This window comes from Grammomys surdaster, unplaced genomic scaffold, assembly GCF_004785775.1.
Source record: "Grammomys surdaster isolate TR1022 unplaced genomic scaffold, NIH_TR_1.0 125311, whole genome shotgun sequence".
Taxonomy (NCBI): Eukaryota; Metazoa; Chordata; class Mammalia; order Rodentia; family Muridae; genus Grammomys; species Grammomys surdaster.
This window is the reverse complement of record NW_021620189.1, coordinates 1-25,789: the sequence shown is the minus strand read 5'-3', so window position 1 is coordinate 25,789 and position 25,789 is coordinate 1. Positions and strand designations below refer to the sequence as shown.

The window sequence follows — 25,789 nt, the reverse complement described above, 5'->3', positions numbered from 1 at the left end:
TGAAAAGAAGAGAGAGAGAGAGAGAGAGAGAGAGAGAGAGAGAGAGAGAGAGAGAGAGAGAGGAGAGAGAGAGAACAAGCTATTTAAACTTTTGTCAATGGTCATTTACAAATAAGTTCATTAAATTAAAAGGGCAAAAGTAAGCTGAAAAAACAAGTTGACAGTGAAAGATTGAGGAAAAGGGCCCTTCTATGCAAATGAACACAAACTGAATTAGGGCAAGGAGCATATATAAATATATTTATGGGGTCAGATTTGGGGAAAGGGGTAGAGACCGTTTAATAATAAGATGCCTAGAGGGGACAAGGGATATTATGTGAGGATTAGTTAACTGACTAAGGCAACGTAACAGTATTTACAAAGCTGTAAATATCAGAGCTCCAAAAAATATAATGTAACCATTAACAAAACTGAAAAAAGAAAAGGAAAGTTGAAATTTAAGGTCTTTGAATACATATGTTTATGGGCAGCCCCGGCTACATGAGACCCCATGTCAATAAAGAACTTCAATAACTCTGAGGAGAAAACATTCATTTTGTGTCAAATTACTGATAACCAAGCCCACTATTGTGATAAGAGTTTGAGAAGCTACATGTTCCACTTAGAAGTTCTCTGTAATTATAACAGGTGGTTTCCCTCCTTCCTTCCTTCCTTCCTTCCTTCCTTCCTTCCTTCCTTCCTTCCTTCCTTCCTTTATGTCTTGTTTTTGTTTTGTTTTGTTTTCCTGAGGATTTTTGGCTTTGACTCTGTAGACCCAGCTGGCACTGAGCTCACAGAGATCCACTTACCTCTGCCTCCTAAGTGTTGGGATTAAAGGTGTGCACCTACACTGGCTGGCTATGGCATATTATTTCTTTTCAGAAATAATACACAAGAAGTCAGTATATAAAAAATGTAAATGTATCAATTCTGGAAAAACCTATTTTGTAAACCATGAAACTTTTCCAGATAAGTAAACCTGTGGTAGGCAACTGCTAGAAGACCTGTGTACAGAAACTGGTAGAGTATGTCAAGCTGAAATAAAAAGTCAATAGATATTAGTTTTAATAAATAGAAATAACAGCAAAGGTCATTAATTAGGTAATAATCTGCCTGTATTTAAGGTTTCACCATTCATTGATTCAAGGAAACTTGTAGCAATTATAGTATGTTGATGGCTACATAATATATAAGGGTATAATATTTGGCTATATTTGTATGTGTGGTCAGAGATAGAACTATTGTGTATAATGTTAAAATTAAACTGGTATTCAGGCTTAATGATTTTAATGATTTTATTGTTTACCCAATAGTAACATGAACAAAAATATTTATATAAAGTTGTATGTGTTTTCACTTACAAAAGATAATTGTAGATCATCATTTTTCTAAAAACAAGTAAAAGTTTAAGTATTACAAATATCCTCAACCTTCAAAAAATGTTTGTGATCTTCAATTTTAAAATTTACTTTCAGGTATAGGACAAAAACTAAAAGGACAAGTAGGTTTTTAGTTCATCACAATCACATGGTATCTGATAAGGATCTAGTGTATGGAATAGCTGTATGACTTGGTAATTCTGCAGCAAAAGCAATTGAGTTAAATAATAAACAAAATAAAAGACTTCTAAACTTCTAGATTCTAAACCATACATATACATAGTGGCATAAACTTGAAAAGATGCTCAACTTTACTTTTCCTTAGTTGAGTGAAAATTACATTCAAAATCAGTTGCTTTATTGTACACACTAGATGGCTTTTCTCTTCGAAGAGGAGAATTATATATTGGTTAAGTATGGGAAAATTAGATTTTTTGTTTATTACTAATATGAGTATAAAATTATGCTGATATGGTAGAAAGAAGTTGGTGATTCCTCAGTAAACTAAAGAGAATTATTAATATGACTTGATTATTTGACAAGCAGACAAACAAGTATATCACCAAATGAGCTGAAATATTCAAACAAAAGCTTTCCACCAATTTTTAAAAGCCACACTCATCAAAATAGTCACCATGTAACAAAGTTACAGATATCCACCAACTAATTTATAAGCAAAACTGTGCATTCATACAGTTTGATAGCCAGTCAATAGAGTGAATAGAATCGATAAGTAAGCATGGAATTTTTACTCTAGACCCCAATACCAACCAGGCCTGACAATGAAATCCTTTATTGAGCAGAATATTATGACCTCTGAAACAAGACTCCCTCCTGTGATTTAAGCTGCAACATTTTCCTTGTATCACATAGGAACATGTCACTCCTGCTAGATGGAATTGATCTGCATTCTATTATACTCTACGGGCTGACTACAGAGGACTTGGTGACAATGGAATTTAGTCATATTTTAGTGCTGTTTTAGTATCAGCTGTAGATTTTGAGTGCTTCTCAAATATGTGCCTGCACCAATAGCCACAGGATTCTAGTCCATCATTGTGCCAGCCAGTTTAGGGTTGAAATGAGAGAATTTCCCCAGTGGCTGTGTTGGTATGGGCCCAAATGTTGTGGCACTCTGTCAAGGATATTGAACAGGCATTTTCCAAAGGAAGACTGAAAAACATGGAATGAGTATCTACTTAGATGCCAAGCCATTATTACAAGGGTCAAAGGTATGCTCAAAATCGTTATAAAATGGGGGAAAACTACCAATAAATGGTTAATCAGAAAGAGCTGGATATGTGTGAATTATCTGAGAAAATATGTGAAAATAATAAAAACATCAGATTACCAAACTGCAAATTTAACTGACATTCAAGCCTAATGATTGAGGATTCAAAACAAGTAACACATGACTGGAATGTTAAAAAATGGAATAATAGCAAATGAATATTAGACTTGAAAACATCAATGAAACAAATTGTTCAAAAGTAAGAATCTTACCTAGATGATTAGTTGTCTGAAAATATATAGAAAGAAGAGAAAAAAATGAACAAGGAATGAAGAAAGGTTGCAGGATTGATTGGTGGGGCACTATTGAAAAGGCAACTTTTTTTTTTTAACTTGAAGTTGGCACATTTACTTTGCTTATCTAACTTCCTGGCTTGAATCAACAGCACAAAGTGTTACAGTAGGACGAAGGTTTGAATTATTTGTGTTCAAGATGAAATAAAGAGAAAGGTTTAAGAGACTGAAGTATTAATGGCGTTAAACATCCTATCCTAGGAGAAAGTTATCCAGGTACAGGTAGTTCACAGGATTCCAGGTTTGGTCTATGTATTATGCCACAGGACATAATCATCATCTTGTGCCACACAGATATGTGTACATGCATGCATGGACATATGCGCTCATGCACGCATGTGCACACACACAGACACACACACACACACACACACCAGGAGAGTGTTGAAAACAAAAGAAATATTACATAAGAGTCCTCTCATATATGTAGCATATATCTCAATAGAAACATCATGCTTTGACGTAGGACAGTTTTTAAAGTGCTAAAGAATAGAATCTTCTATCTGCTGTGATGAATACTTGAACAATTTAAAAACAGGAAACAGTTGTTTTGACTCATAGTATTGGTGGTTTTAGTCCACGATCTACTGCTTCCATTGCTTTTGTTGATTACAAGTGTAGAACATCATAGCAGAAGACATGCTATGATGCAACAAGACTGTTCACTTCATACTGGCCAAGAACCAGGAAGAGACATAAAAAGCCTAAGACATGGCTAAGACCTACAGACAACAACCTGGGTGACTTACTTGTTCTACTTACCATTTTCCAATAATGCCTTCAGATTAATCCACTAATTAGGCTTAACTAACTAATTACATCAGAGTTTGTATGTTTCAGTCACCCCAAATGAATTCATATTTATACTGTTACATGAAGGGTAATACTGCCAACCAAGAATTACTATGCTTAATAGCATATCTGAGTAATCTATCCCTCAGAAACGTAAGACTTACCAGACCACTCTCTCACCCCCTTAAAGGTAATGTGATAAAAGAGACCTGCCTTGTGTAAAATGTTAAATTGGCAAGGTCTTTTGCACAGCAATAGAGTGTTTACATTGGATGCATTAAATTCTGGGTTTGATCTCTAGCCCCACAAAAAAGTGTTAATGAAAGTGGAAATGGAAGCAGATGCCAAGTTCAGAGGTTGTGCAGAATATGTAAGGCTTTGTATTTGATTTTCAACATCCTCAAATTAAGAGTAATAAATCTGAAAGTAAGAGCCTTGGTTATAATCTTTAGAATAAATATCAAAGTAAAAAGTTTTCTTTGTTTAAGACATGATTTCATTATGCATTCATGGTTCATCTGAACTTCAGCCTTCAAGTCCCAAGTACTAGAATTAAAGATGTATGCCCCAGACCTGGCCAAAGCTATCCTAACAAATACAATAAAAAAAAGAGGTATTTTGAATTTCTTAAAAATGTGACATGAAAATTCAAAAGGGAGGCAAGGAGAAATGAGAAACAGCCAGGGAGAGCGAGAGAGCGAGAGAATGAGAGAGCAAGAGAGAGAGTGAGAGAGAGAGAGAGAGCAAGAGAGAGAGAGAGAGAGAGAGAGAGAGAAGAGGAGAGGAGAGGAGAGGAGAGGAGAGGAGAGGAGAGGAGAGGAGAGGAGAGGATAACTATAATGAAGACAGTAGAATTTAAAATGAATTACAGAAGTTACCTTATAACAGCTATAAATATATCTACCCAATATTGTTGTGTACAAATGTAGAAAGCAATTATTAAACAATGAGAAGTGAGAGATCTAAGGTTCAGTAGAGACTTAGATCTTTATACACTACTTTAGAGTGCACAGATTATCAAGACAAAAAACCATCAAGGCAACACTAGGCTTAAACTATCTTTCCAAGTACTTTCAACCTATGGCTTGTAGGCTTAATGTGACCTCATGAAGCAAGAAAAGCTATAAATACAGCATAATTTGCAATTACAAAATTGTAAATTTACTTCAATGATGAGATTTGAGGATGTGTTTCTCTCTTGTCAACTTTGTCAACTTGTCTCTCTCTCTTGTCAACTTTCTAATCTTGTAATATGGTATGATTTTCTTAATTTTGGATATTAGTAGGTATGGATTTCCTAGAACACATATATAATCATTCATCTTATATTTTAAGTTTATCTACAGATAAACTTAACTAACTAAACATAACAGACTAACAATGAGTTCTGCATTTGATACTTTATGTAAGTATTACGTGGTCTGTACCGAAGCGATGTCACTGATTTACACTTAAAAAAAGAATAAGCAGTCTTTCGCTCATTGGTGGTGTTTAAATAAAACTTTAGCAAGTAAGCTAGCTGAACAACTAGCTACATTATAATGATGTATCTCGAAGATAATTAGCAAGATACACTATTTTCTGCTCTGATTATAGGTTACATATACAATTTCCAATTGAATTTCAGGGTTGTTTATTGGGTTTTCAGATTTTTATGATAATCATGTCATCTGTGAATAAATGTTTTTCCTCCTTTTCAAATCTGCAAGCCCATTATTTTTCATCACTTACTATACTAATAGTTCTTGTACAATATGGCATATTAGGCTTAATAATATCTATTTGTTTATTAAGTTATTTTCCACTTTAAGTAATATTAAATGTATTTATTGTGCATGCAAAATAACTATCACTTTCCCCTCCATTTTTATGATTCATAAGAAAGGACAGCATGGAATAGGAAAATGTATGTATTGGTAAAAGTAGTGTATCAATTTCCTTGCCAGGCTTGTGTCAGAAGAACTTCCATAACCTACAAATGGTACCAAAAAGAGAACTGATTTTTCATGTCCTATCAGAGTTATATCAATGGAGGTTAGGGGAACATTGAGACCCCCTGCAACTCCTCTAACACAAAAGCAATAAGAATTAGTATCAGACAATGCAAGTCAACACTGTTTGTTTAACCAGAATAACCCCTCAGTGCCACTGGTTTGAACATCTAGTCACACCAGATATAAATGAGAATAAGCAAAACTCAGATTTTTTCTTTACAACATCAGTAGGTTACAATGAAAAACCAAAATTATAACCTTTGTAGGAGGCAACAGAAGGAAAGTATCAATGGGACTAGGGAAAACAGAATTTCCACTGTAACCATGCAGCAAACCAATCATAACTGCTTTTTTTTTTTCTGGATGGTGGTAAGCTGGGTGAAGTAGGAACCTGAATTTGCAGCCACTATGACCTTAAACTATAGTAGGAAGACCGATTAAATATTACATTGAACCTAGAATCACATGATTCATAAATGTTCTGGGTAGGACTGAAAAATCTTTCATTATAGACAAAATTAAGAAAGTTACACCTTCAATAATGAAAAATATTTTGCAAGTGCTAACATCTACATGAATCAAATATTGGAGTTTTCAAGAAATAAAGTTGTAAGAAATGCAAAGAACTGAAATGCAAATTAATATATGCAACTAATAAACGATAGATATACTCAAATATAATGCCAATGACAAATGAAAGAAAAGTTCAGTGATAGAGCACTTTCCTAGCTATACAAGGCCCTGGGTTCTATGCCAGCCACCCAGCGACCTCTGCCACCATACATACACACAAGTGAATTGTGGATGTATGAAGGAGATTTACAGGATCTGAACAAATGCTCCTCACAGCACACAAGTCATATAACATTTATTTGAGTCTACAATGCAATGGAGCTTTAAGTACACAAAACTAAAAAGTGTTAAGGGTTTATAGACGTTTTTAAAAAGTTCTTTTATCTTTTAATATTTATATATGCATAAATAACATAAAATTGTACAGTTAAAATAGTCAAATGAAGTGTTTAGTTCAGAATATAAATTACTACATTCACATTGTATGAAAGTTATCAGAAACATATAGCAGTAACAATATTTGATATGAACATGCCTCTAAACTGAATAATTCATTGAATTTATTTCTGTGTGTCAAATTATATCTAGGTGTTGCATATATTCTTTAGTGTGAATCTAATCACATGATCAATGTTCACTAAATTACTCCACACCAAAACTTAAATCAGTAGAAATAAAAATATATGAAAGTAGCTGAAAAAGGCCTTTACTCATTTTTACATCTCCCAAACTCAACTAATATTATGATAATATTCTTTCTTGGAAAATAGAGAAAACAGAAAACGGTTTTTTGTTTTTGTTTGTTTGTTTGTTTGTTTTTGTTTTTCGAGACAGAGTTTCTCTGTATATCCCTGGCTGTCCTGGAACTCACTCTAGACCAGGCTGGCCTCGAACTCAGAAACCTGCCTGCCTCTGCTTCCCAAGTGCTGGGATTAAAGACATGCGCCACCACTGCCCGACCAGAAAATGTTTCTTAAATATATGTTAAGTGCATAATCATTTCTAAACCACAAGAGCACTATAGGACTCTGACCAGTCTGGCACTACCTACGAAATCTGAGTTGGAATTTGGTCTAGGATGTCTGCATTTTCAGATTTATTCTCTTTTCAATATTGGAGTTCAAACCTTATGTCTCACATACACTAGGCAAGTGTATTTCCACTGAGCTACAGTCTTATTCCAATATAAACTTATTTGTGAATGAAATTAGAAAAGAAGTTTCAAGTAAATGAACATTATTTTAATGTAAATGAAAATGCAACTTACCAAATTTCAAGATGCGTGAAATTTAGTGCAATCATAGAAAACAAGGTTCTAAAATTAATATTTTCTACCATAGGGAACTAGGAAAAGAATAAATTCAATTCTAAGTCAACCAGGAAAAAAATAGTAATGTTAAACCAAAGAAACTATTATTAACAGGAATCAACAAAACCAAATAAATTAAAATAAAATAAGGATAGATCTCTTCTAAGACTCAGAAAGTCTTTTCTGAGTCTTAGAAAAGATTCATCCTTCTGGTCTGAGCTGGTGCCCTGAGCAGACCTTGGGCACTAGCTCTGCACCCAGTCCCACAACACTCAGAGGAAGCTTGACTCCCATGTGCTCTAACATACCCAGGATCATAGGTGAGGAGGCCACAACATTTGTGCCAACACCAGGAGTGACTGGGACCAGTGGGACCCAGGGACAAAGAAACCTCTGCCTGGCCAGTGGCACAGGTTCCTTCCTGTCTGAGCCATTCCCCTGAGCAGACTTTGGGCACTAGCTCCATACCCAGTCCCACAACTCCCAGAAGAAGCTCGACTCTCAGGCACTCTAACACACCTAGGATCACAGGATCTCAGGAGCTTGATCACACCAGGATTACAAGTTCCCAGAGGCAGTTTGACTCTGAGGAGGTCTGATCCACCTAAGATCTCAGGATCACAGGATCCAGAATCACAAGATCACAGAGACAGCTGGACTCAGGAGTTCTGACACAACCAGGATCACAGGAGGTACAGGCTCCAGTCAGAGATAGGAAGGGCACTAGAGATAACCAGATGGTGAGAGGCAAGGACTGGAACATCGGCAACAGAAACCAAGGCTACTTGGCATCATCAGAACCCAGTTCTCCCACCATAGCAAGTCCTGGATACACCATCACACTGGAAAAGCAGGTTCAGATTGAAAATTACTTCTCATAATGATGATAGAGGACTTTAAGAAGAACATAAATAACTGTCTTAAAGAAATACATGAGAATACAGGTACACTGGTAGAAGCCCTTAAAGAGGAAATGCAAAATCCCTTAAAGAATTACAGGAAACCAAACAGGTGAAGGTATTAAACAAAACCGTCCAGGATCTAAAAAGAGAAATAGAAACAATAAAGAATCACAAAGGGAGACAACCCTCAAATTAGAAAACCTAGGAAAGAGATCAAGACTCATAAATGCAAGCATCACCAACAGAATGCAAGAGATAGAAGAGAGAATTTCAGGTGCAGAAGATACCATAGAAAACATTGACACAACAGTCAGAGAAAATGTAAAAAGCTCCTAACCCAAAACATCCAGGAAATCCAGGACACAAAGAGAAGATGGAATCTAAGGAAAATAGATATAGAAGAGAGTGAAGACTTCCAACTTAAAGGGCCAGTAAATATCTTCAACAAAATAATAGAAAACTTCCTTAACTGAAAGAAAGAGATTACCATGAACATACAAGAAGTGTACAGAACTCCAATTAGATTGAACTAGAAAAGAAATTCTTCCCGTCACATAATAGTCAAAACACCAAATACATGAAACAAAGAAAGAGTATTAAAAAAAAGTAAGGGAAAGAAGTCAAGTAACATAGAAAGGCACACCTATCAGAATTATACCAGACTTCTCACCAGCAACTATAAAAACTAGAGGATCCTGGGCAGTTATCATACAGACCCTAAGAGAACACAAATGCCAGCCAAGGCTACAATACCCAGCAAAACTCTCAATTACCATAGATGGTGAAACCAAGATATTCCATGACAAAACCAAATTTACACAATATCTTTTCACAAATCTAACTCTACAAAGGATAATGGATGGAAAACTCCAACACAAGAAGGAAACTGCACCTTAGAAAAAGCAAGAAAGTAATCTTCTTTTAACAAAGCCAAAAGAAGTTAGCAATACAAACATAATTCCACCTCTAACCAAAAAAAAAAATAGCAGGAATTAACAATCACTTTTCCTTAATATCTCTTAACATCAATGGACTCAATTCTCCAATTAAAAGACATAGAATAATAGACAGGATATGTAAACAGGATACAACATTTTGCTGCATACAGGAAATGCACCTCAGTGAAAAAGAGACACTACCTCAGAGTAAAAGGCTGGAAAACAATTTTTCAAGCAAATGATTTAAAAGACAAGCTGGAGTAGCCATTCTAATGTCAAATAAAATAGACTTTCTGCCTGAAGCTATCAAAAAAGATAAGGAAGGACAAATAATAAAAATCATACTACCAAGATGAACTCTCAATTCTGAAATCTATGAGCCAAATGCAAGGGCAACCACATTCATAAAACAAACTTTACTAAAGATCAAAGCACACATTGCACCTCACATGATAATAGTGGGAGACTTCAACACCCCTCTCTTATCAATGGATGGATCATGGAAACAGAAACTAAGCAGAGACACAGTAAAACTAAGAAAAGTTATGAACCAAATGGATTTAACAGATATCTATAGAGCATAAAATCCTAAAACAAAAGAATATTCCTTCCTCTCAGCACCTCATTGTATCTTTTCCAATATTGACCATATAATTGGTTACAAAACAGGTCTCAATAGATACAAGAAGATTGAAATAGTCCCATGCATCCTATCAGATCACCTGGGACTAAGGCTGGTCTTCAATTATCACAAAAACAATGGGAAGCCCACACACACATGGAAGCTGAACAATGTTCTACTCACTGACAACATAGTCAAGGAAGAAATAAAGTAAGAAATTAAAGACTTTTTTGAATTTAGTGAAAATGAAGGTACATCATACCAAAACTTATGGGACACAATGAAAGCAGTACTAAGAAGAAAACTCATAGCTCTAAGTGCCTACAAAAAGAAACTAGAGAGAGCATACACTAGCAGCTTGACAGCACATCTGAAAGCTCTAGAACAAAAAGAAACAAATACACCCAGGAGGAGTAGAAGGCAGGAAATAATCAAACTCAGGGCTGAAATCAACCAAGTAGAAACAAAAGGAACTATACAAAGAATCAGCAAAACCAGGATCTGGTTCTTTGAGAAAATCAACAAGATAGATAAACCCTTAGCCAGACTAAACAGAGGGCATAGAGACAGTATCCAAATTAATAAAACCAGAACTGAAAAGGGAGACATAACAACAGAAGGGACATTCAAAAAATCATCAGATCCTACTACAAAAGCCTATATTCAACAAAACTGGAAAATCTGGATGAAAAGGACAATTTTCTATACAGATACTAGGTACCAAATTTAATTCAGGATTGGATAAACAATCTAAGCATTCCCATAACCCCTAAAGTAATGGCAGGAGTCATTAAAAGTCTCTCAACACAAAATACCCCAGATCTGCAGGTTTTAGTGCTGAATTTTATCAGACTTTTGAAGAAGGCCTAATACCAATACTTTTCAAACTATTACACAAAATAAAAACAGAAGGAACACTATCCAATTTGCTCTAAGAAGCCACAATTATGCTTATACCCAAATCATACAATTTCCCAACAAAGAAAGAGAACTTCAGACCAATTTCTCTTATGAATATCGATGCAAAAATAGTCAATAAAAATTTCACAAACCAAATCCAAGAACACATCAAGATAATCATCCATCATAATCAAGTAAGCTTCATTCTAGGGATACAGGGATGGTTCAATCTATGGAAATCCATCAATGTAATCCACTACATAAACAAAGGGAAAAAAAACACATGACCAAAGTATACTATCATGACCAAAATATACAGTTAGAAAAATCAATGAAATAGAATTGAAAATCCAGAAATGAACTCACAGATCTATTGTCACTTGATCTTTGACAAAGGAGCTAAAACCATCCAGATGCTGAAAACCATTAGATGCTGAAAAAGCATTTGAGCAAATTCAGCATCTCTTCATGTTAAAAGTCTTAGAATGATCAGGAATTCAAGGCCCATATGTAAACAGAGTAAAAGCAATATACAGCAAACCAGTAGCCAACATCAAACTAAATGGAGAGAAACTTGAAGCAATCCCCAAAAAGTCAGGATCTAGAGAAGGTTGCCCATTCTCTACCTACTTATTCAATATAGTACTGGAAGTCCTAGCCAGAGCAATTAGACAACAAAAGGAGTTCAAAGGGATACAGATTAGAAAGGAAGAAATCACAGTATTCCTGTTGGCTGATGATATGATAGTATACTTAAGTGACCTGAAAATTTCACCAGAGAACTTCTAAACCTGATAAACAACTTCATGAAAGTGGCTGGATATAAAATTAACTCAAATGTATCATACATAGTCTTCCTCTACTCGATGGTAAACAGGATGAGAAAGAAATTAGGATAACTACACCGTCGACAATAGTCATGAATAATTTTAAATTCATTGGTGTGACTCTAAAAAAGCAAGTGGAAGGTCTGTATGACATGCAGTTCAAGTCTCTAAAGAAAGAAATCGAAGAAGGCCTCAGAAAATGGAAAGATCTCCCATGTTCATGGATTGGCAGAATTAAAATATAAATGTACCATCTTGCTGAAAGCAATCTATAAATTCAATGTAATCCCCATCAAAATTCCAATTCATTTTTTTTAGAGTTAGAAAGAACGATGTGCAAATTCATTTGGAATAACAAAAAACCCAGAATAGTGAAAAATATTCTCAACAATAAAAGTACTCCTGGGGAAAATCACTGTATATGACATCAAGCTATATTACAGAGCTTTAGTGATAAAAACTGTACAGAGACAGGTAGAAAGATCAATGGAATAGAATTTTAAATGCAGAAATGAACTTACAGATCTATGGTCACTTGATCTTTGATGAAGGAGCTAAAACCATCCAGTGGAAAAAAGGTTGTATTTTCAACAAATGGTGCTGGTTCAACTGGAGGTCAGCACATAGAAGAATGCAAATTGATTCATTCTTATCTCCTTGTACAAACCTCAAATAGAAGTGGATCAAGGACTTCCACAAAAACCAAATACACTGAAACAAATAGAGGAGAAAGTGAGGAAGAGCCTTGAACACATGGGTGCAGGGGAAAATTTTCTGAACAGAACACCAATGACTTGTGCTCTAAGATCAAGAATTGACAAATGGGATTTCATAAAATTATAAAGCTTCTGTAAGGCAAAGGACACTGTCAAGAAGACAAAAAGGCAACCAACAGTTTGGGAAAATATCTTTACCAATCCTACATCCAATAAAAGGCTAATATTCAATATATACAAAAAACTCAAGACGTTAAGACTCCAGAGGATCAAATAACTCTACTAAAAATGGGGTACAGAGCTAAACAAAGAATTCTCAACTAAGTAATCTAGAATCGTCTAATTGAACCTAAAGAAATGTTCAACATCCTTAGTCATGAGAGAAATGCAAATCAAAACAACCTTGAGATTCCACCTCACCCTCAGAATGGCTAAGATTAAAAACTCAAGTGACAGCTGATGCTGGGGAGGATGTGGAGAAAGAGGAACACTCCTCCATTGTTGGTGGGATTGTAAGCTGGTCCAACCTCTCTGGAAATCTGTCTGGTGGTTCCTCAGACAATTGAACTCAGTATTACCTGTGGACCCAGCTATATCATTCCTGGGCATATATCCAAAAGATTGTCTAACATATAACAAGGACAAATGGTTCATTATGTTCATAGCAGCCTTTTTAATAACAACCAGAAGCTGGGAAGAAACCAGTTGTCCTTCAACAGAGGAATGGATACAGAAAACGTGATACATCTGCACAATGGAGTACTACTCAGCTATTAAAAAAATGAATTCATGAAATTCTTAGGCAAATGAATAGATTTAGAAAATATCCTGAGTGAGGTAACCCAATCACAAAAGAACACACATGGTATGCACTCAGTGATAAGTGGATATTAGCCCCAAAGCTCAGAATACCCAAAATACTATTTACAGACTAGGTGAGGCTTAAGAAGAAGGAAGACCAAAATGTGGGTGCTTTAGTTTTTCTTATAAGGGGAAACAAAATACTCATGGGAACAAATATGGAGACAAAATGTGAAGCAGAGACTGAAGGAAAGGCCATCTAGAGACTGCCCTACTTGGAGATCCATCCCATATACAGTCACCAAACACTGACACTATTGTGAATGCCAAGAAGTACATGCTGACAGGAGCCTAATACAGCTGTCTTCTGAGAGGCTCTGTCAGAGCCTGATAAATACAGAGGTAGTTGCTCGCAGCCAACCACTGGACTGAGCATCAGGTCCACAGTGGATGAGTTAGAGAAAGGACTAAAGGAGCTGAAGGGATTTGTAAACCCATAGGAAGAACAACAGTATCAACTAACCAGAAACCCCAGATCTTCCCGGGATTAAACCACCAACCAAGGAGTACACATGGAGAGACCCATGACTCCAGCTGCATATTTAGCAGAGGTTGGCCTCATAGGGCCTCAATGGGAGGAGAGCCCCTCGGTCCTGTGAAGGCTCGATGCCTCAGTGTGGGGTGATTCGAGGGAAGGGTGGCAGGAGTGGGTGGGTAGGTGGGAAAAACACTCATAGATGCAGGTAGAGATGGGGATGTGATAGGAGGTTTCTGGGTGAGAGCACCCAGGAAAGGTGACAACATTTGAAATATAAATAAAGAAAAATTCCAATAAAAAGAAAAGATTCATAAATTTTGTAACACTGTAGTCAATATAACTTTAAGAGAATTCAATGTGTTATTAAAAAATAATAATGATCATTTTTGTGTTCAACTTAATAACCTAGTTGTAGTTGATCTATTCCTTGGTCAATTGACCTGACAAAAATACACAAGAAGTATTAATCTAAATAAGCATATATTTGTTGAATAAATTAGAATAAGACCCAGTAGCATTCCAAAGAGAAATCAAAGGCTAGATGTTCTCATTGTTGAGCTCTATCACACACGTATGGAGAAAGTGTGTGTACATATTAGCTTGTGCTAAATACTTTTATTATATTTCCATAATTGTGTCAATAGATTTTAATTATGAAAAGGTATTTACATAAAATATAGTAACTTTCATTGAAATGGTTGAATTTTATTCTAATGGGTTTAAGCTCAGTAAGTTGAAATTATACTGGAGTTAATTCTGATGTGTTTAGCATCTTGGATGCAACTAATATATAATGTGTGGCAGATTCTAAGAGATCACACAGTCTATAATTATTAACTACAGAAATGTAGTATGAAGCTAGATGCTCTCTTTCCTTTTTGTTTTCATGGCATATATTTCTTGTATAAAGTGATGGGCTTCATGGCATTATAATAATTTATATTCAATAATTAATTTATTTCTTTGTTTACATCCCCCAAAGTGCCTTGACTCCTGGTCCTTTTCTTTAATTCTATCTATCTATCTATCTATCTATCTATCTATCTATCTATCTATCTGACTATCATCTATCTATCATCTATCTATCTATCTATCTATCTATCTATCTATCTATCCATCTATCTATCTGAGTACACTGTAGCTGTCTTCAGACACATCTGAAGAGGGCATCAGATCTCATTACAACTGTTTGTGAGCCACCATGTGGTAGCTGGGAATTGAACTAAGGACTTCTGGAAGAGCAGTGAGTGCTCTAAACCACTGAGCCATCTCTCCAGATACTTGATGGCATTTTCATGAAAATATATCTTCTACTTTAATCACATTTATCACCCACTCATTTCTCTCTTTTATTGATCCCCTTTCTTACTACTAACCCTCTTCCCCATTCCTGAATATCTTTCCCTACTTCCATGCTATTCATGTATGTGTGTGTGTATGTGTGTGTGTGTGTGTGTATGTGTGTGTGTGTGTGTGTGTGTGTGTGTGTGAGAGAGAGAGAGAGAGAGAGAGAGAGAGAGAGAGAGAATATTTTTTCATAAATGTGTTCATTTCACTCTTCATGTTTGAAGAAAATCCCATTTTTCTATTAACCTGTTTTAATTTGTTTCATACTGGACAAATATGTTCATATATCTCTATTTTATACTGAATTACATTTCCAAGAGTGGCATCACTCCACTATGTATAGTGGTCCTTCTTTCCTCCCATCCTCTTCAGTACTTTCTGTTTTTACTCTCCATGTGCATGCAGATGGAGGCTAGAAGTCAACCTTGAGTGTCTTTCCTAAGTTTCTATTCACTTGTTTTTTGTTTTGTGGTGGTTGTTGTTGATTGCTTGTTTGTTTTTTGTTTATTTTGAGATAGAGTCTCTCACTGACCTGGAATAGTAGATTACACTATCTGAACAGTGGGTCCCAGAGATCCTACCTGTCTCAGCCTCTACCAAAATGGCATTACAAGCTTGTGCCACCACACCTGATGTCTTTGTACTTGAGTTTTATTGATCAAACTCAGATCTTCATGCTTGAAAGATAAACACTGTACTACCCAAACTATCTCTACAAGAAGCTCTGTTTCTTTTCTTAGTGGTAGCCTTTCTGATGAGCATAAGATTCAATTCCAATCTTTTGATTTGATTTTCCTTAATGGTTAAAAATACTGAGAATTGTTAATGTAGTTATTGGTCACTTGAGCTTCATCAGTAAAGATCTGTTTTACTTTTATGGTAAATTCATATTACTTGTGGTGTTGATGCTTAATATTTATAATATTTTGTATATTCTTGATATTAGTCTCCTCTCAGATACAAAAAAAAAAATAACAGATTTTCTTCCACTTGTAAGATGAACCTTTACTTTTAAAAGTTTGTTTATTTGATTGTTTGTTGATTTTTATGTCTGGAGCCTTTATGAGGGTACGTGTACCATGTGTGTGCAGAGAACTGGAGGCAACAGATTGCCTGGAATTGCAGTTAGAGATATCTGTGTGCTACGGTGTGGAGCCAAACCTATTTCTTCTGTGAGTAAGTAACTAAAACAGCTGAGCAATCTCTACAGCTTTGTCTCTTTTGCTGTGCAGGAAGTTTTAACTTAATATAATCTTATTTTGTAATTCTTTCTAAAATTTTCTGACCTACCCTAAGAAAGTTCTTGTCTGTCTATATCTTGAAGTGTTACTGTGCAGTTCACTTTAATTCTTTGGGTCATACATTAAATAAAGCCTTTGATCTATTTTCAGTGGATTTTTATGCAGGGTAAGAGAGAAAAATGTAATTTATTTATTTTTTTGTAATTTTTATTTTTGAATGTATAGGTGTTTTGCAACCTTGTATCTCTGTGTATCACTTGGCTACCTGGCATCACAAGGCAAACAGAAGAGGGTATTTGAACTCTGGGGAATGGAGTTATGGATGGTTATGAGTTGTTACATGGTTGTTGGGAGTTGAACCAATTTCCTCTGGAGAGCAGTCAATGCTCTTAACTTCTCTTCAGCCCTAGTTTAATTCTTGTACACGTACGTATTAAGTTTTCCTTGCACTAATTGTTAAAGATGGTGTTTTTTCCTTCAATGCATAATTTTGAAACTCATGTCAAAAAACCAGATGGGCACAACAGCATGGGATCATGGGTTTTATTCTGTTTAGTATATTTGTTCATGTGTCTGTTTTAAATATCATGTCATTTTATCAGAATGTCTCTATACTATATTTGAAGTTACATACTGTGACAATTCCAACATTGCTGATTGTTCCTAGGATTGCTTTGGTTCAATATAGGTTTTTGTATTTCTGTGTTTTTAATATTTAAAATAATTCTTCCAAAAATCTTTGGAATTTTTCTAGGGATTAATTATATTAAAATTTTGAATCACATTCAGTTACATAGCTATGTTTACATTATTAACTCTACCACTCTATCTTCTAGTGTCTTTGATTTCTTTTGGAAGTATTTTGAGGTTTTCATTGTTGAGCTCATTTACATTCTTGGTGACATTTATTTCTAGTTGTTATGTTATGACATCCCTGTAAATGAGACCAGTTTTTTGCTCAGAATGTTCATTATGCATATATTATAAAGTTATTGACACACCTTTGTGTGTTGACTTTATATCTTGCTATTTTACTAGAAGCATTTATCAGATAAGTTGGTTTTCCTCTCTGGTGAGATTTTAGTGCCCACTAAGTATAGGTCCATATTGTCTGCAATAGGAATGAATTGAGTAATTTCACATAATGTACCCTTTATTTCCATTGCTTATTTAACCAGGCTAATAATTTAATAATTATTTTGAAAAAGAATGGAGAGACAAGATATACTTGTTTGCTAACTTTACAAGTGATGCTTTTAGTTCTTTTCCCATTGAGTATGTTTGCTCTAATTTTAGGTTTACAGCCCTTATTATGTTAAGTTACTTAAATGAAATACATGATTCTTTGAATGCCAAGAGGGCATGAAAAATGACAGCAAAACATCAGAAATGAGAGGGTAATGAGTAATGGGTGGCCCTTGCAGAATTGCATACAGGTAGAATGTGAGACTAGGTACTTGTTGGCACACAGTTTTTGCAAACAAAGGTTGCAACAGGAGTGTTCAGGTTTTCTCTCATAGGAAACGGGGCAAGGGCATCTGAGGACCTAGGTAAGTCCACCAAGAAGTCCACAAAGAGGAAAAGGACAGATTGTAACCCTGGCCTCCTGGTTGGGGTTTGGAGTAATCCTATTGAGCATAATTTTTATGTCATAAACTCTCTTCATGACATTGAGTTGTCAAGTTTTTATTTTAGGAAAAATGAAATAACTAAATGCACCCAGTGAGAGTCCATTGTGAGTATCTTCTGACATGTATACCTAAAGATTTATAGGGAGTAAAGAAATTTTCTTATAAAAATTTCTGATAATTCTTACTCACGTAATTATGAGCTGCACCTCATGCTTAGAAGAGGATGACTCATTCCCAATATTTGGGTATTCATCATTCTTTGCCACACTGCAGAGTTATCGGAACTCAAAACAGGCTTTCAAGCTTGTTTAGAGTTCATTATTTCCCATGACACAAGAAACCCAAGGCAAAGTTTGGAAGGGAATATGTTGACATGAATAATGTTGCCATTTGGTTCCTGTAAGGGAATTTGGAAGGTTGTGGGAACCAAGGCAACTCATAAAATGTCAACTCATCCACATGGACAGTTTCCCTGTGGAGTGAGAGTTTTAAAAATATTTGCCAGTAGATTTGTTTTTTGTAAAACATCATGTGGAAACATTCCATACTGGAAATTTAGAGACAACTTCTCTCTGACTAATCAAGGTTCTTTCCACTGAAAAGAGCAAAGTCCACCAAGGTTTGGAAGTCTCTGTAGAGTTCCTGTAACTACTGCTAATCTGATCAACCAAGGTGGAGATCCTACAATCATGAATAAGTTGTACTCTTGCAACCACAATGAGTAGCTCATATTTATGTGAGTATGAATAATTGGGATTTAAGCAAATTGTTTTACCCCCTGTATCTGAAGACTATATTGTAGAGGACACTAACAATTGACCCTCCTTTGGTGTATTTGCTTAGTTTCTTTTCCTAAAATCAAAATCTGAGAGTGGCTGAGATTCTGACACCAAAACATGAAGGCACTTGTCATTTCCAAGGGAAGCCAGTAGCAGTGATCATTACACTTACCTTAGATCTGTGAGTCTTGGGCTGTACCAGGGCATATCAGATGACTGAAAAACATGAGAAAAGACAAGGCTGTGATCAGTAGGGGAGACTTGCAGACTTTCATTCAAGTAGAATGTGAGACTAGGTCCTTGTTGGCACACAGTCTTTGCCAACATGAGTGCACCAGGAGTGTCCAGGTTTCTTCTCATGGGAAACAGGTCAGGAGTTTCTGAGGACCTAAGGAAAGTCCCCAAGAGATCCTCAAAGAGTTAAAGGACCAATGCTAATCCTGTCCTCCTGGTTGGGCCTCAGTGTAATTCTATTGAGCATGATTTTTATGTCATCATATCTCTTCATGACATTGGGTTGTCATCATTGATCCAGGCCTAGAACAACACAGCTACCTATGCTTTGATATCACACAACCCCAGCACTTACATCCCTGGAGAAAGTGCATCAGAAGTAGGAATGTTCACATTGTGAGTGTGAAGGGCTGCAGGGTCAAATGCTCTGCCAGGGATGTAAGGTAGTACTAGCTTCAAATGTTGAAGAATGTCTATCCTAGAGAAGGAAAGAGCAAGCTGTCAAGGCACTTGATTCCCCAACATTAATTAACTATTTTAGGTGACAGAAACTGTGTAAGAGCTCTCCAGGAATAATTCAATTGAGCAGAATCCCAACTGTAACTGCTTCTACTATCCTACTGTGAAGAGCACCGTCAAGTTTTGTTTTTACTATATTTGAAAAAAGGTCAATGAAATCACACAGGACCAATGCATTCCAACACATTCTTACTGCTCTCTCAAAAGAAGTAGCCAGATCATTTATGACCTTTTCTAAGGCATTTGCTAGGGTCCAATGCTCAGATTGAAATCACAAGTTCATACAAACTGTACAATAAACAGGCAACTTATTGGAGATTCTTAGCGTATATTAAAAGGAAACCAAGTTTTCCTAATTCAAGTTGAAAGGAAGGTTCATTTCATTCCAAAATCTGTCCTGCATGTTTACACTCAGTGTGCAATGCTGCTACTTGAACTGTTGACAGAGTCAGGGGGACAGAAGAGATTGTTCAATGATCTGCCTATGATCAATTTATTTTAAGGTATAACAACTTCCCATGTCTCTATATTGAGGAGGTGAACCATATTCCTGAGTTTAGTAGGGAACATGTCATCATGAATGACTGTGAGCTTTGATTTCTTCAAATCTGGTTTGACCTAAAACAACTTCCAAGGTTGGCATTTGTTTTCTGAGTGTACTAAAAATTCTTTGTTGAATGCAGTGAAAATTAGAAAGAGATGCAAGAAACAGTGTAAAGTAAACATGAAAGTTTGTGGGAACCAAGGCAACACATAAAACCTCAACACATCCACACGAAAGACCTTCATGTGGAGTGAGAATTTTAAAAATATTTGACAGTAGTTTTGCCTTTTGGAAAGACATCATGAGGAGGCCTCTTATACTGGAAATCTAGAGACAACTTCACTCTCACTAATGGAGGCTCTGTCCCCTGGGTCTCTATGTCATGAAAAGAGAGAAGTCTGCCAAGCCTGGAAGGCTCTGTAGAGTTCCTATAACTCCTGCAAATGTGATTAACCAAGACAGAAACCCAGGATCAGGAATGAGTTATCCTCTTGTAACCAAGATGGGTAGCTCAAATTATGTGGAAAAGAATAATTGTGATTTAAGAAAATTCTTTTCCACCTGTAAATCAAGAGGTACATGGTAGAAGACACTGACAATTGATGACCCCTTGGTGTATTTGAATAGTTTCTTTCCTAAAATCAAGACATGAGACTGGCTGATATTTTGACACCAAAACATGAAGGCAGTGGCCATTTCTAAGGGAAGGCAGTAGCAATGATCATTACACTTACCTGAGATCTATGATCCTCTGGGTTGTAACAGGGCACGTCTGATGACAAAAACAAAAAACAAACAAACAAACAAACAAAAACAGAAAAGGCAGGGCTGTGATCACTAGGTGAGACTTGCATACTTGCATAAAGGCAGAATGTGAGACTAGGTTCTTGTTGGCACACAGTCTTTGCCAACAAAAGTTCTTCAGGAGTGTCCAGGTTTCCACTCAATAGAAACAGGACAAGGGCTTCAGAGGACATCAGGAAAGTCCCCAAGGGGTCACCAAACATTTAGAGGACCACATCTAACATTGTCCTCCTGGTAGGGCCTCAGCATATTCCCATTGAGTATGATTTTGCTTTGTCATCACCTATCTTCATGACATTGGGTTGTCATCATTGACCCAACCCTAGACAGAACACAGCTACCTATGCTTTTATATCACACAACCCCAGCACTTACCAGGCCTGCAGAAAGTGCTTGAGATGTAGGAGTGTTCCCATGTGAATGGGGAGAAATGCAGGATTGATTGCCCTGCCAGGGATGCAAGGGAGTACTAGCTTGAAAAGTTGGAGAATGTCTTCTCTAAAGGAAGAAAGAGGAAGCTTTGAAGGCACTTTTCCATCATTACTAAACTATTTAAGTGGAGAGAATCTGTGTAAGAGCTCCTCATGAATAATTCCATTGAGCAGAATCCCAACAGCAGCTGCCTCTTCTATTCTACTGTGAATAACATCCACAAGGTTTTATTTTGTGTGTGTGTGTGTGTGACCTTGGTGGGAAGGGCTATGAAATCATACAGGAAAATTGCATTCCAACCAAGACTTACTGATCCCTCTGAAGCAGTAGCCAGATCATACATGCCCTATGCCAAGCCATTGGGTAGGGTCCCACACTCAGATTGAGGTCAGCAATTTGTATAAACAGTACCATAAGATGACAACTTCTTAGAGACTTAGACTCTCTTTCAAGGAACCCAGGTTTTTCCTGTTGAATTTGAAGGTAGGGTTCATTCCCCTCCACAGACTAACCTGCTTATGTATACTGAGTGAGCAACTCTTTTATTGAACTCTTCACTGATCCTGCAGCAAGGCAGAGAGTGTCCAATGCTCTGGCCATGATCCATTTGTTTTAAGGTGTAATTCCTTGCCATACCTCTATACTGAGAAGGTGAACCAAGTTCCTGAGTTTAGTAGGGGGAATGTTGCCGGAAATGACATTCCCATTAGGTTCATGAAAATTGGATATGTCCTAAAACAACTTTTAAGGTAGGCTATTGTTTCCTGAGTCCAGTGAAAATTCTTGTTGAATGGAGTGAACAGTAGAAAGAGCTACATGAAACAGTGCAAAGTAAATACGAAAGTTTGTTGGAACCAAGGCAACACATAAAGCCTCAACTCATGGACACAGAAGGCTAGCCTGTGGAGTGAGAGTTTTTAAAATATTTGACAGTAGTTTTGCCTTTTGGAAAGATACCATGTGAAGGCGACTCATTCTGGAAACCTAGAGACAACTTTTCTCTCACTAATCAAGGCTCTGTGCCCTGGGTCTCCATGTATTGAAAAGAGAAAAGTCTGCCATGACTTCGAAGACACTTTAGAGTTCCTGTAACTCCTGTCACTGTGATCAACCAAGAGAGAACCCCACTATGAATAATGAGTTATCCTCTTCTAACAACGATGGGTAGCTGATAATTATGTGAGTAATAATAATTGGGATAAAAGCCAATATTTTCCTCATGTAAATCTTAAGATCTACATGGCAGAATACACAGACAATTGACCTTCCCTTAGGGTATTTGGTTAATTTCTTATCTTAAATCAAGACCTGAGAGTGATTAAGATGCTGACACCAGGGCTGGAGAGATGGCTCAGTGGTTAAGAGCACTGATTGCACTGCCAGAGGTCCTGAGTTCAAATCCCAGCAACCACATGGTGGCTCACAACCATCTGTAATGAGATCTGATGCTCTCTTCTGGTGTGTCTGAAGACAGCTACAGTGTATTCACATATAATAAATAAATAAATCTTAAAAAAAGATGCTGACACCAAAACATGAAGGCAATGTCCATGTCCATTTCTTAGGGAAGCCAGAAGCAATGATCATTACAGTTGCCTGCGATCTATGATCCTCTGGGCTGTAACAGGGGATATCAGAGGACAGCAAAACACCAGACAACACAGGTCTGTGATCAATAGGTGAGACATGCAGACTTTCATCCAAGTACAATGTGAGACTAGCTTGTTGTTGCACACAGTCTTTGCCAACAAAAGTTCACCAGGAGTGTTCAGGTTTCCTCTTAAGGGACACAGGAAAAGGGCTTCAGAGGACCTCAGGGAAGTCCCCAAGGGGTCACCAAAGATGTAAAGAACCATGTGTAACATGGTACTCCTGATAGGGCTTCAGCTTATTCCCACATTAATTTTATTTTGCATTGTCATCACCTATCTTCATGACATTGGGAAGTCATCATTGACCCAAGCCTAGACAGAACAAAACTACTTTTGCTTTTATATCACTCAACTTCAGTGCTTACTAGGCCTGCAGAAAGTGCTTGAGACGTAGGAGTGTTGGCATGTGAGTGGGGAGGCCAGTAGGGTCAAATGTTCGGCCAGGGATGCAAGGGAGTACTAGCTTGAAAAGTAGAAGAATGTCTTCCCTAAAGGAAGCAAGAGGAAGCTGTGATGGCACTTCATTTCCCAAAATTACTAAACTATTTAAGAGATCAGAATCTTTGTAAGAGATCCTCAGTAATAATTCCATTCATCAGAATCCCAACTGCAGCTGCCTCTTCTATCCTACTTTGAAGAGCATCCACAAGGGTTTTTGCTGACTTGGTGGGAAGGTCTATGAAATCGCACAAGAGAAATTCGTTAGAACCCAGATTAACTACTCCCACTTAAGTGGTAGCCAGGTCATATATGACCTATGCCAAGCAATTGGGAAGGGTCCAACACACAGATCGAGATCAGCAATTCATATAAACAGTACAATAAATGGGCAACTTCTTGGAGATTTACAGTCTTCTTGAAGGAACCCAGAGATTCCTCATTGAACTTGAAGGTAGAGTTCACTCATCTCCTTCTTAATTACACTGAGAGTGATGCACATACATGAACCCTTCAGTGAAACAGGGGCAAAGCAGAGCATGTCATATGCTGTGCTCATGATCAGTTTGTTGTTAGGTATAATTCATTGCCATGTCTCTATATTGAGAAGGTGAACCAGGTTCTTGAGTTTAGTATGGAAAATGTTTCCAGGAATGACACTGCAACTCGGTTCATGAAACTCGGGTATGTCCTAAATCAAATGTTAGGGTAGTCATTAGTTTCCTGAATACCATGAAAATCTTTGTGTTCCCATGTGAGAGTGGAGGCCAGCAGGGTTGAATGCTCACCAAGGGATGCAAGGGAGTACTAGCTTGAAAAGTAGAAGTATGTCTTCCCTAAAGGAAGAAAGAGGAAGCTGTGATGGTACTTAAACTTCCCATCATTACTAAACTATTTAAGAGATCAGAATCTTTGTAAGATATATTCAGGAATTATTCCATTGAGCAGAATCCCAACTGCAGCTGCCTCTTCTATCCTACTGGAAAGAGCATGCACAAGGCTTTTTGCTGACTTGGTGGAAAAGTCTATGAAATCACACAGGAGAAATGCATTCTAACTCAGGCTGACTACTCACTTCGAAGCAGTAGGCAGATCATATTCACCCTATGCCAAGCAATTGGGAAGGGTCCAACATTCAGATTGTGATCAGCAATTCACATAAAAAGTACCACAAAAAGTCAACTTCTTAGAGATTTAGAGTCTTTTTGAAGAAACACAGAGTATCTCATTAAATTTGAAGGTAGAGTTCACTCATCTCCTTCTTAAGCACACTGAGAGTGCAATGCTCTTTCCTGTACTCTTCACTGAACCAGGGGCAAAGCAGAGCATGTCATATGCTGTGCTCATGATCCATTTGTTGTGAGGTATAATACCTTGCCATATCTCTATACTGAGAAAGTGAACCATGTTTCTGAGTTCAGTATGGGAAGTGTTTCCAGAAATGACATTGCCATTCGGTTCCTGAAATCACCTGTGCCTTGAATGAAGTTTTAGGTAGACATTTGTTTCCTGAAGGTAGTGAAACTTCTTTTTTGAATGCATTAAAAATTAGTAAGACCAACATGAAACACTCTAAAGTAAATATGGAAGTTGCTGGAACCAAGGCAACCCAAAAAGCCTCAACTCATGCACACAGAAGGCTAGCCCGTGGAGTGAGAGTTTTTAAAATATTTGACAGTAGATTTGCCTTTTGGAAAGACAGGATGTGGAGGCCTCCCATCCTGGAAATCTGGAGACAACTTCTCTCTCACTAATCAAGTCTCTGTTCCCTGGGTCCCCATTGATTGAAAAGGGAAAATTCTGCCATGTCTTCAAAGTCACTTTAGGATTCCTGTACGACCTGTCACTGCGATCACCCAAGATAGAACCCCACTCTCAGGAATGAGGTTTCATCTAACCAGGAGGGGTAGCTGATAATTATGTGAGTAAGAGTAAGTGGGATAAAAAGCAATTCTTTTACCCATGTAAATGTCAAAATTTATATGGGAAAATACACTGACATTTGACCTTCCCTTAAGGTATTTGGTTAATTTCATATCTTAAATCAAGACATGAGTGTGATTAGGATGCTGACACCAAAACATGAAGGCATTGTCCTTTTGATGGGGAAGGCAGTAGCAATGATCATTACACTTACCTGGGATCTATGATCCTCTGGGCTGTAACAGGGCATATCAGAGGACTGCAAAACACCAGAAAACACAGGGCTGTGGTCACTAGGTGAGACTGGCAGACTTGCACCCAAGTAGAATATGAGACTAGGTTCATGTTGGCACACAGTCTTTGCCAACCAAAGTTCACCAGGAGTGCCCAG

General features: G+C 37.0%; 1 long non-coding RNA gene, 3 other non-coding genes and 1 pseudogene across 4 annotated transcripts in view; all 5 read right to left on the bottom strand.

Moving 5' to 3' along the window:
* The window catches only part of LOC114637473, a 31,202-nt gene extending 10,304 nt beyond the window's left edge, over window positions 1–20,898 (bottom strand). Inside the window, exons 1-2 of the long non-coding RNA XR_003713754.1 lie at window positions 20,884–20,898; window positions 19,025–19,068 (exon numbers count right to left, since the gene is read on the bottom strand). This is a non-coding gene — a long non-coding RNA (uncharacterized LOC114637473). The remainder of the gene's footprint in view (window positions 1–19,024; window positions 19,069–20,883) is intronic.
* On the bottom strand, window positions 18,066–18,123 carry LOC114637478 (annotated as a pseudogene).
* Window positions 19,307–19,385, bottom strand: LOC114637475. Its single transcript, XR_003713755.1, has one exon. It is a non-coding gene; the product is annotated as a small nucleolar RNA SNORD115 (small nucleolar RNA).
* Window positions 20,899–21,190: 292 nt separating the features above from the next.
* Window positions 21,191–21,271, bottom strand: LOC114637477. The gene has a single exon (XR_003713757.1). It is a non-coding gene; the product is annotated as a small nucleolar RNA SNORD115 (small nucleolar RNA).
* A 1,992-nt stretch (window positions 21,272–23,263) lies between these two features.
* Window positions 23,264–23,345, bottom strand: LOC114637479. The gene has a single exon (XR_003713758.1). It is a non-coding gene; the product is annotated as a small nucleolar RNA SNORD115 (small nucleolar RNA).
* Window positions 23,346–25,789: the final 2,444 nt, after the last annotated feature.